This window comes from Pan paniscus, chromosome 23, assembly GCF_029289425.2.
Source record: "Pan paniscus chromosome 23, NHGRI_mPanPan1-v2.0_pri, whole genome shotgun sequence".
NCBI classification, from domain to species: Eukaryota; Metazoa; Chordata; class Mammalia; order Primates; family Hominidae; genus Pan; species Pan paniscus.
This window is the reverse complement of record NC_085927.1, coordinates 11,241,017-11,254,870: the sequence shown is the minus strand read 5'-3', so window position 1 is coordinate 11,254,870 and position 13,854 is coordinate 11,241,017.

Genomic DNA, 13,854 nt, shown 5'->3' with positions numbered 1-13,854 from the left:
TGGAGTGGAATGGAATGGAATGGAATCAACCCGAATGGAATGGAATGGAATAGAATGAAATGGAATAGAATGGAATAGAATCACCCCGAAAGGAATGGAATGGAATGGAATGGAATGAAATGCAATGGAAAAAACCCGACTGAAATGGAATGGCATGGAATGGAATGGAATGGAATGGAATGGAATGGAATCAACACGAATGGAATGGAATGGAATGGAATGGAATCAACCAGAATAGAATATAATGGAATCAACCCGAGTGGAATTGAATGGAATGGAATGGAAATAACCCGAATGGAATGGAATGTAATGGAAAGGAATCAACGAGAATGAAATGGAATGGAATGGAATGGAATGGAATGGAAAGGAATCAAGCCGAATGGAATGGAATGGAAACATCCCCAATGGAATGGAATGGAATGAAATGGAATTGAATGGAATGGAATAAACCCGAATGGAATGGAATGGAATGGAATCAACCCGAATGGAATGGAATGGAATGCAATAGAATGGAATGGAATCAACACGAATGGAATGGAATGGAATGGAATGGAATGGAATGGAATGGAATGGAATCAACCCGAATGGAATGGAATGGAATAGAATGAAATGGAATAGAATGGAATAGAATCACCCCGAAAGGAATGGAATGGAATGGAATGGAATGGATTGGAATGGAATGGAGTCAACCAAAATGGAATGGAATGGCATGGAATGGAATGGAATGGAATGGAATGGAATGAACCCAAATGGAATGGAATGGAATGGAATCAACACAAATGGAATGGAATGCAATGGAATGGAATGGAATGGAATCAAATCGAATGGAAAGGAATGGTATGGAATGGAATGGAATGGAATGGAATGAACCCAAATGGAATGGAATGGAATGGAATCAACACAAATGGAATGGAATGCAATGGAATGGAATGGAATCAAATCAAATGGAATGGAATGGAATGGAATGGAATGGAATGGAGTGGAATGGAAAGGAATGGAATCAACCCGATTGGAATGGAATGGAATGGAATGGAATGGAGTGGAATGGAATGGAATGGAATGGAGTTAACCCAAATGGAGTGGAACGGAATGGAATGGAACGGAATGGAATGGAATCAACCCGAATGGAATGGAATGGAATGGAATTGAATGGAATGGAATGGAAAGGAATCAATCCGAATGGAATGGAAAAGAATGAAATGGAATAGAATGGAATATAATCACCCCGAAAGGAATGGAATGTAATGGAATGGAATGGAATGGATTGGAATGGAATGAACCCGAACGGAATGGAATGGCATGGCATGGAATGGAATGGAATCAACCCAAATGGAATGGAATATAATAGAATGGAATGGAATGGAATCAACCCGAATGAAATGGAATGGAATGGAATGGAATCAAAACGAATGGAATGGAATGGAATGGAAAGGAATGGAATGGAATCAAGCCGAATGTAATGGAATGGAATGGAATCATCCCGAATGGAATGGAATGGAATCAAATGGAATGGAATGGAATGGAATGGAATGGAATGGAATGGAATGGAATCAACCTGAATGGAATGGAATGGAATGCAATTGAATGGAATGGAATCAACCCGAATGGAGTGGAATGGAATGGAATGGAATCAACCCGAATGGAATGGAATGGAATAGAATGAAATGGAATAGAAAGGAATAGAATCACCCCGAAAGGAATGGAATGGAATGGAATGGAATGCAATGGAAAAAACCCGACTGAAATGGAATGGCATAGAATGGAATGGAATGGAATGGAATGCAATCAACACAAAAGGAATGGAATGTAATGTAATGGAATGGATTGGAATCAACACGAGTGGCATGGAATGGAATGGAATGGAATGGAATGGAATGGAATGCAATGGAATGGAATCAACCCGATTGGAATGGAATGGAATGGAATGGAAGGGAATGGAATGGAATGGAGTTAACCCAAATGGAATGGAATGGAATGGAATGGAGTGGAAGGGAATGAAATGGAATGGAATCAACCCGAATGGAATGGAATGGAATGGAATAGAATCACCCCGAAAGGAATGGAGTGGAATGGAATGGAACGGAATGGAATGGAATAGAATGATTTGGAATCAACCCGAATGGAATGGAATGGAATGGAATGGAATCAACCCGAATGGTATATAATGGTATGGAATGGAATTGAATGGAATGGAATGGAATGGAGTGAACCTGAAAGGAATGGAATGGAATGGAATGGAGTGGAATGGAATGGAATCAATCGGAAAGGAATGGAATGGAATGGAATGGAATGGAATGGAATGGAATGGAATCAACACGAATGGAATGGAATGGAATGGATTGGAATGAACCAGAATAGAATATAATGGAATCAACCCGAGTGGGATTGAATGGAATGGAATGGAAATAACCCGAATGGAATGGAATGGAATGGAATGGAATCAACGAGAATGAAATGGAATGGAATGGAATGGAGTGGAATGGAATTGAATGCAATGGAATCAACCAGAATGGAATGGAATTTAATGGAATGGAATCAAAACGAATGGAATGGAATGGAATGGAATGGAATGGAATGGAAAGGAATCAAGCCGAATGGAATGGAATGGAATGGAATGGAATCAACCCGAATGGAATGGAATGGAATGGAATCAACACAAATGGAATGGAATGGCATGGAATGGAATGGAATGGAATGGAAAGAACCCAAATGGAATGGAATGGAATGGAATCAACACGAATGGAATGGAATGCAATGGAATGGAATGGAATGGAATCAAACCGAATGGAATGGAATGGAATGGAATGGAGTGGAGTGGAATGGAAAGGAATGGAATCAACCCGATTGGAATGGAATGGAATGGAATGGAATGGAATGGAATGGAATGGAATGGAATGGAATGGAATGGATTGGAATGGAGTTAACCCAAATGGAATGGAACGGAATGGAATGGAACGGAATGGAATGGAATCAACCCGAATGGAATGGAATGGAATGGAATGGAATCGAATAGAATCACCTTGAAAGGAATAGAGTGGAATGGAAAGCAAAGGAATGGAATTGAATGGAATGACCTGAAATCAACTCGAATGGGATGCAATGGAATGGAATGGAATGGATTCAACCTGAATGGAATAGAATGGAATGGAATGGCATGGAATGGAGTGGAATGGAATGGAATGGAATGGAATCAACACGAATGGAATGGAATGGAATGGAATAGAATGGAATGCAATGGCATGGAATGGAATGGAATGGCATGGAATGGAATGGATGGGAATGGAATGGAATCAACCCGAATGGAATGGAATGGAATGGAACGGAATGCAATGGAATGGAGTCAACCCGAAAGGAATGGAACGGAATGGAAAGGAATGGAATGGAATGGAATGGAATCAATCCGAATGGAATGGAATGGCATGGAATGGAGTGGAATGGAAAGGAATGGAATCAACCCGATTGGAATGGAATGGAATGGAATGGAATGGAATGGAATGGAAGGGAGTTAACCCAAATGGAATGGAACGGAATGGAATGGAACGGAATGGAATGGAATCAACCCGAATGGAATGGAATGGAATGGAATGGAATGGAATGGAATGGAATGGAATGGAATAGAATCACCTCGAAAGGAATACAGTGGAATGGAATGGAACGGAATGAAATGGAATGGAATGACTTGCAATCAACTCGAATGGAATGGAATGGAATGGAATGGAATGGATTCAACCTGAATGGAATAGAATGGAATGGAATGGAATGGAATGGAGTGGAATGGAATGGAATGGAATCAACCCGAATGGAATGGAATGGAATGGAACGGAATGGAATGGAATGGAATCAACCCGAATGGAATGGAATGGAATGCAATAGAATGGAGTGGAATGGCATGAATGGAATGGAATGCAATGGAATGGAATCAACCCGAATGGAATGGAATGGAATGGAACGGAATGCAATGGAATGGAATCAACCCGAAAGGAATGGAACGGAATGGAAAGGAATGGAATGGAATGGAATGGAATCAATCCGAATGGAATGGAATGGCATGGAATGGATTGGAACGGAATCAACCTGAATGGAATGGATTGGAATGGAATGGATGTAACACGAATGGAATGGAATGGAATGGAATGGAATGGAATGGAATGGAATCAACCCGAATGGAATGGAATGGAATGGAATGGAATGGAATGGAATGGAGTCAACCCGATAGGAATGGAACGGAATGGAATGGAATGGAATGGAATCAATCCGAATGGAATGGAATGGAATGGAATGGAGTGGAATGGAATCAACCCGAATGGAATATAATGGAATCAACCCGAGTGGAATTGAATGGAATGGAATGGAATCAACGAGAAAGGAATCGAATGAAATGGAATGGAGTGGAATGGAATTGAATGGAATGGAATGAACCCGAATGAAATGGAATGGAATGGAATGGAATCAAAACGAATGGAATGGAATGGAATGGAAAGGAATGGAATGGAATCAAGCCGAATGGAATGGAATGGAATGGAATCATCCCGAATTGAATGGAATGGAATCAAATGGAATGGAATGGAATGGAATGGAATGGAATGGAATCAACCAGAATGGAATGGAATGGAATGCAATTGAATGGAATGGAATCAACCCGAATGGAGTGGAATGGAATGGAATCCAATCAACACGAATGGAATGGAATGGAATAGAATGAAATGGAATAGAATGGAATAGAATCACCCCGAAAGGAATGGAATGGAATGGAATGGAATGAACCCGAATGGAATGGAATGGCATGGAATGGAATGGAATGGAAAGGAATGGAATCAACCCAAATGGAATGGAATATAATGGAATGGAATGGAATGGAATCAACACGAATGGAATGGAATGGAATGGAATGGAATGGAATGGAATGGAATGGAATGGAATGGAGTTAAGCCAAATGGAATGGAATGGAATGGAATGGAGTGGAAGGGAATGGAATGGAATGGAATCAACCCGAATGGAATGGAATGCAATGGAATGGAATGGAATGGAATGGAATAGAATCACCCGAAAGTAATGGAGTGGAATGGAATGGAACGTAATGGAATGGAATAGAATGATTTGGAATCAACCCGAATGGAATGGAATGGAATGGAATGGAATGGATGTAACACGAATGGAATGGAATGGAATGGAATGGAATGGAATGGAATCAACCCCAATGGAATGGAAAGAAATGGAATGGAATGGAATGGAATGGAGTCAACCTGTAAGGAATGGAATGGAATGGAATGGAATAGAATGGAATGGAAACAAATCGAATGGAGTGGAATGGAATGGAATGGAATGGAATGGAATCACCCCGAATGGAATGGAATGGAATGGAATGGAATGGAATGGAATGGAATGGAATCAAACCGAATGGAATGGAATGGAATGGAATGGAATGGAATGGAATGGAATGGAATCAACCCGAATGGAATATAATGGAATCAACCCGAGTGGAATTGAATGGAATGGAATGGAAATAATCCGAATGGAATGGAATGGAATGGACTGGAATCAACGAGAAAGGAATGGAAAGTAATGGAATGGACTGGAATGGAATTGAATGGAATGGAATCACCCCGAATGGAATGGAATGGAATGGAATGGAATCAAAACGATTGGAATGGAATGGAATGGAAATGAATGGAATGGAATCAAGCCGAATGGAATGGAATGGAATGGAATCATCCCGAATGGAAAGGAATGGAATCAAATGGAATGGAATGGAATGGAATAAAACCGAATGGAATGGAATGGAATGGAATGGAATCAACCCGAATGGAATGGAATGGAATGCAATTGAATGGAATGGAATCAACCCGAATGGAGTGGAATGGAATGGAATGGAATCTACCCGAATGCAATGGAATGGAATGGAATAGAATGAAATGGAATAGAATGGAATAGAATCACCCCGAAAGGAATGGAATGGAATGTCATGGAATGGAATGGAATGGAATGGAATGAACCCGAATGGAATGGAATGGCATGGAATGGAATGGAATGGAATGGAATGGAATGGAATCAACCCAAATGGAATGGAATATAATGGAATGGAATGGAATGGAATCAACACGAATGGCATGGAATGGAATGGAATGGAATGGAATGGAATCAACCCGATTGGAATGGAATGGAATGGAATGGAATGGAATGGAATGGAATGGAATGGAATGGAGTTAAGCCAAATGGAATGGAATGGAATGGAGTGGAAGGGAATGGAATGGAATGGAATCAACACGAATGGAATGGAATGCAATGGAATGGAATGGAATGGAATGGAATAGAATCACCCGAAAGGAATGGAGTGGAATGGAATGGAACGGAATGGAATGGAATAGAATGACTTGGAATCAACCCGAATGGAATGGAATGGAATGGAATGGAATGGATGTAACACGAATGGAATGGAATGGAATGGATTGGAGTCAACCTGTAAGGAATGGAATGGAATGGAATGGAATGGAATGGAATGGAATGGAATGGAGTCAACCTGTAAGGAATGGAATGGAATGGAATGGAATGGAATGGAATGGAAATAAATCGAATGGAATGGAATGGAATGGAATGGAATCAACTCGAATGGAATATAATGGTATGGAATGGAATTGAATGGAATGGAATGGAATGGAGTCAACCTGAAAGGAATGGAATGGAATGGAATGGAATGGAATGGAATGGAATGGAATCAATCCGAAAGGAATGGAATGGAATGGAATGGAATGGAATGGAATGGAATGGAATGGAATCAACACGAATGGAATGGAATGGAATGGAATGGAATCAACCAGAATAGAATATAATGGAATCAACCCGAGTGGAATTGAATGGAATGGAATGGAAATAACCCGAATGGAATGGAATGTAATGGAATGGAATCAACGAGAATGAAATGGAATGGAATGGAATGGAGTGGAATGGAATTGAATGGAATGGAATCAACCCGAATGGAATGGAATTTAATGGAATGGAATCAAAACGAATGGAATGGAATGGAATGGAATGGAATGGAATGGAAAGAATCAAGCCGAATGGAATGGAACGGAATGGAATCATCCCGAATGGAATGGAATGGAATGAAATTCAATGGAATGGAATGGAATAAACCCGAATGGAATGGAATGGAATGGAATCAACCCGAATGGAATGGAATGGAATGCAATTGAATGGAATGGAATCAACACGAATGGAATGGAATGGAATGGAATGGAATGGAATGGAATCAACCCGAATGGAATGGAATGGAATAGAATGAAATGGAATAGAATGGAATAGAATCACCCCAAAAGGAATGGAATGGAATGGAATGCAAAGGAATGGAGTCAACCAAAATGGAATGGAATGGCATGGAATGGAATGGAATGGAATGGAATGGAATGAACACAAATGGAATGGAATGGAATGGAATCAACACGAATGGAATAGAATGCAATGGAATGGAATGGAATGGAATGAAATCGAATGGAATGGAATGGAATGGAATGGAGTGGCATGGAAAGGAATGGAATTAACCCGATTGGAATGGAATGGAATGGAATGGAATGGAATGGAATGGAATGGAATGGAGTTAACCCAAATGGAATGGAACGGAATGGAATGGAACGGAATGGAATGGAATCAACCCGGATGGAATGGAATGGAATGGAATGGAATGGAATAGAATCACCCCGAAAGGAATAGAGTGGAATGGAATGGAAAGGAATGAAATGGAATGGAATGACTTGGAATCAACTCGAATGGAATGGAATGGCATGGAATGGAATGGATTCAACCTGAATGGAATAGAATGGAATGGAATGGCATGGAATGGATTGGAATGGAATGGAATGGAATGGAATCAACACGCATGGAATGGAATGGAATGGAATAGAATGGAATGGAATGGCATGGAATGGAATGGAATGGCATGGAATGGAATGGAAGGGAATGGAATGGAATCAACCCAAATGGAATGGAATGGAATGGAACGGAATGCAATGGAATGGAGTCAACCCGAAAGTAATGAACGGAATGGAAAGGAATGGAATGGAATGGAATGGAATCAATCCGAATGGAATGGAATCGCATGGAATGGAATGGAGTGGAAAGGAATGGAATCATCCCGATTGGAATGGAATGGAATGGAATGGAATGGAATGGAATGGAATGGAGTTAACCCAAATGGAATGGAACGGAATGGAATGGAACGGAATGGAATGGAATCAACCCGAATGGAATGGAATGGAATGGAACGGAATGCAATGGAATGGAGTCAACCCGAAAGTAATGGAACGGAATGGAAAGGAATGGAATGGAATGGAATGGAATCAATCCGAATGGAATGGAATCGCATGGAATGGAATGGAGTGGAAAGGAATGGAATCATCCCGATTGGAATGGAATGGAATGGAATGGAATGGAATGGAATGGAGTTAACCCAAATGGAATGGAACGGAATGGAATGGAACGGAATGGAATGGAATCAACCCGAATGGAATGGAATGGAATGGAATGGAATGGAATGGAATGGAATGGAATAGAATCACCCCGAAAGGAATAGAGTGGAATGGAATGGAACGGAATGGAATGGAATGGAATGACTTGGAATCAACTCGAATGGAATGGAATGGAATGGAATGGATTCAACATGAATGGAATAGAATGGAATGGAATGGCATGGAATGGAGTGCAATGGAATGGAATGGAATCAACCCAAATGGAATGGAATGGAATGGAACGGAATGGAATGGAATGGAATCAACCCGAATGGAATGGAATGGAATGCAATAGAATGGAGTGGAGTGGAATCAACCCGAATGGAATAGAATGGAATGGAATGGCATGGAATGGAATGGAATGGAATGGAATGAAATGGAATGGAATCACCCCGAAAGGAATGGAATGGAATGGAATGGAATGGAATGGAATGGAATGGAATGGAATCAAATCGAATGGAATGGAATGCAATGCAATGGAATGGAATGGAATGGAATGGAATGGAATGGAATGGAATCAACCCGAATGGAATATAATGGAATCAACCCGAGTGGAATTGAATGGAATGGAATGGAAATAATCCGAATGGAATGGAATGGAATGGAATGGAATCAACGAGAAAGGAATGGAATGGAATGGAATATACTGGAATGGAATTGAATGGAATGGAATCAACCCGAATGGAATGGAGTGGAATGGAATGGAATGGAATCAAAACGAATGGAATGGAATGGAATGGAAATGAATGGAATGGAATCAAGCCGAATGGAATGGAATGGAATGGAATCATCCCGCATGGAAAGGAATGGAATCAAATGGAATGCAATTGAATGGATTGGAATCAACCCGAATGGAGTGGAATGCAATGGAATGGAATCAACACGAATGCAATGGAATGGAATGGAATAGAATGAAATGGAATAGAATGGAATAGAATCACCCCGAAAGGAATGGAATTGAATGGAATGGAATGGAATGCAATGGAATGGAATGAACCCGAATGGAATGTAATGGCATGGAATGGAATGGAATGGAATGGAATGGAATGGAATCAACCCAAATGGAATGGAATATAATGGAATGGAATGGAATTGAATCAATACGAATGGCATGGAATGGAATGGAATGGAATGGAATGGAAAGGAATGGAATCAACCCGATTGGAATGGAATGGAATGGAATGGAATGGAATGGAATGGAGTTAAGCCAAATGGAATGGAATGGAATGGAATGGAGTGGAAGGGAATGGAATGGAATGGAATCAACCCGAATGGAATGGAATGCAATGGAATGGAATGGAATGGAATGGAATAGAATGATTTGGAATCAACCCGAATGGAATGGAATGGAATGGAATGGAATGGATGTAACACGAATGGAATGGAATGGAATGGAATGGAATCAACCCGAATGGAATGGAAAGGAATGGAATGGAATGGAATGGAATGGAGTCAACCTGTAAGGAATGGAATGGAATGGAATGGAATGGAATGGAAACAAATCGAAAGGAATGGAATGGAATGGAATGGAATGGAATGGAATCACCCCGAATGGAATGGAATGGAATGGAATGGAATGGAATCAAACCGAATGGAATGGAATGGAATGCAATGGAATGGAATGGAATGGAATGGAATGGAATCAACCCGAATGGAATATAATGTAATCAACCTGAGTGGAATTGAATGGAATGGAATGGAATTAATCCGAATGGAATGGAATGGAATGGATTGAAATCAACGAGAAAGGAATGGAATGGAATGGAATGGACTGGAATGGAATTGAATGGAATGGAATCAACCCGAATGGAATGGAATGGAATGGAATGGAATCAAAACGAATGGAATGGAATGGAATGGAAATGAATCGAATGGAATCAAGCCGAATGGAATGGAATGGAATGGAATCATCCCAAATGGAAAGGAATGGAATCAAATGGAATGGAATGGAATAGAATGGAATGAAACCGAATGGAATGGAATGGAACGGAATGGAATGGAATGGAATGGAATGGAATGGAATGGAATCAACCCGAATGGAATGGAATGGAATGCAATTGAATGGAATGGAATCAACCCGAATAGAGTGGAATGGAATGGAATTGAATCAACCCGAATGCAATGGAATGGAATGGAATAGAATGAAATGGAATAGAATGGAATAGAATCACCCCGAAAGGAATGGAATGGAATGGAATGGAATGGAATGGAATGGAATGGAATGGAATTGAATGAACCCGAATGGAATGTAATGTCATGGAATGGAATGGAATGGAATGGAATGGAATCAACCCAAATGGAATGGAATATAATGGAATGGAATGGAATCAACACGAATGCCATGGAATGGAATGGAATGGAATGGAATGGAATGGAATGGAATGGATTTCAGCCAAATGGAATGGAATGGAATGGAATGGAGTGGAAGGGAATGGAATGGAATGGAATCAACCCGAATGAAATGGAATGCAATGGAATGGAATGGAATGCAATGGAATAGAATCACCCGAAAGGAATGGAGTGCAATGGAATGGAACGGAATGTAATGGAATAGAATGATTTGGAATCAACCCGAATGGAATAGAATGGAATGGAATGGAACGGATGTAACACGAATGGAATGGAATGGAATGAACCCGAATGGAATGGAAAGGAATGCAATGGAATGGAATGGAATGGAGTCAAACTGTAAGGAATGGAATGGAATGGAATGGAATGGAATGGAATGGTATGGAAACAAAACGAATGGAATGGAATGGAATGGAATGGAATGGAATGGAATGGAATCAACACGATTGGAATGGAATGGAATGGAATGGAATGGATTGGAATGCAATGGAGTCAACCTCAAAGGAATGGAATGGAATGGAATGGAGTCAACCTGTAAGGAATGGAATGGAATGGAATGGAATGGAAACAAATCGAATGGAATGGAATGGAATGGAATGGAACAGAAACAACCGGAATGGAATGCAATGGAATGGAATCTAATGGAATGGAATCAACCCGAATGGAAAGGAATGCAATGGAATCAACAGAATGGAATGGAATGGAATGGAATGGAATGGAATAGAATGATTTGGAATCAACACGAATGGAATGGAATGGAATGGAATGGAATAGATGTAACACGAATGAAATGGAACGGAATGGGATGGAATCAACCCGAATGGAATGGAATGGAATGCAATTGAATGGAATGGAATCAACACGAATGGAATAGAATGGAATAGAATGAAATGTAATAGAATGGAATAGAATCACCCCGAAAGGAATGGAATGGAATGGAATGGAATGGAATGGAGTCAACCCGAAAGGAATGGAACGGAATGGAATGGAATGGAATGGAATGGAATCAATCCGAATGGAATGGAATGGAATGGAATGGAATGGAATGGAATGGAATGGAATCAACCCGAATGGAATATAATGCAATCAACCCGAGTGGAATTGAATGGAATGGAATGGAATCAACGAGAAAGGAATCGAATTAAATGGAATGGAGTGGAATGGAATTGAATGCAATGGAATCAACCCGAATGAATTGGAATGGAATGGAATGGAATCAAAACGAATGGAATGGAATGGAATGGAAAGGAATGGAAAGGAATCAAGCCGAATGGAATGGAATGGAATGGAATCATCCCGAATGGAATGGAATGGAATCAAATGGAATGGAATGGAATGGAATGGAATGGAATGGAATCAACCAGAATGGAATGGAATGGAATGCAATTGAATGGAATGGAATCAACCCGAATGGAGTGGAATGGAATGGAATGGAATCAACCCGAATGGAATGGAATGGAATAGAATGAAATGGAATAGAATGGAATAGAATCACCCCGAAAGGAATGGAATGGAATGGAATGGAATGGAATGCAATGGAAAAAACCCGACTGAAATGGAATGCCATAGAATGGAATGGAATGGAATGGAATGCAATCAAAACAAAAGGAATGGAATGTAATGGAATGGAATGGAATGGAATCAACACGAATGGCATGGAATGGAAAGGAATGGAATCAACCCGATTGGAATGGAATGGAATGGAATGGAATGGAGTTAACCCAAATGGAATGGAATGGAATGGAATGCAGTGGAAGGGAATGGAATGGAATGGAATAGAATCACCCCGAAAGGAATGGAGTGGAATGGAATGGAACGGAATGGAATGGAATAGAATGATTTGGAATCAACCCGAATGGAATGGAATGGAATGGAATGGAATGGATGTAACACGAATGGAATGGAATGGAATGGAATGGAATGGAATGGAATCAACCCGAATGGAATGGAAAGGAATGGAATGGAATGGAATGGAATGGAGTCAACCTGTAAGGAATGGAATGGAAAGGAATGGAATGGAATGGAATGGAATGGAATCAAACCGAATGGAATGGAATGGAATGGAATGGAATGGAATGGAATGGAATGGAATCAACCCGAATGGAATATAATGGAATCAACCCGAGTGGAATTGAATGGAATGGAATGGAAATAATCCGAATGGAATGGAATGGAATGGACTGGAATCAACGAGAAAGGAATGGAAAGTAATGGAATGGACTGGAATGGAATTGAATGGAATGGAATCACCCCGAATGGAATGGAATGGAATGGAATGGAATCAAAACGATTGGAATGGAATGGAATGGAAATGAATGGAATGGAATCAAGCCGAATGGAATGGAATGGAATGGAATCATCCCGAATGGAAAGGAATGGAATCAAATGGAATGGAATGGAATGGAATAAAACCGAATGGAATGGAATGGAATGGAATGGAATCAACCCGAATGGAATGGAATGGAATGCAATTGAATGGAATGGAATCAACCCGAATGGAGTGGAATGGAATGGAATGGAATCTACCCGAATGCAATGGAATGGAATGGAATAGAATGAAATGGAATAGAATGGAATAGAATCACCCCGAAAGGAATGGAATGGAATGTCATGGAATGGAATGGAATGGAATGGAATGAACCCGAATGGAATGGAATGGCATGGAATGGAATGGAATGGAATGGAATGGAATGGAATCAACCCAAATGGAATGGAATATAATGGAATGGAATGGAATGGAATCAACACGAATGGCATGGAATGGAATGGAATGGAATGGAATGGAATCAACCCGATTGGAATGGAATGGAATGGAATGGAATGGAATGAAATGGAATGGAATGGAATGGAATGGAGTTAAGCCAAATGGAATGGAATGGAATGGAGTGGAAGGGAATGGAATGGAATGGAATCAACACGAATGGAATGGAATGCAATGGAATGGAATGGAATGGAATGGAATAGAATCACCCGAAAGGAATGGAGTGGAATGGAATGGAACGGAATG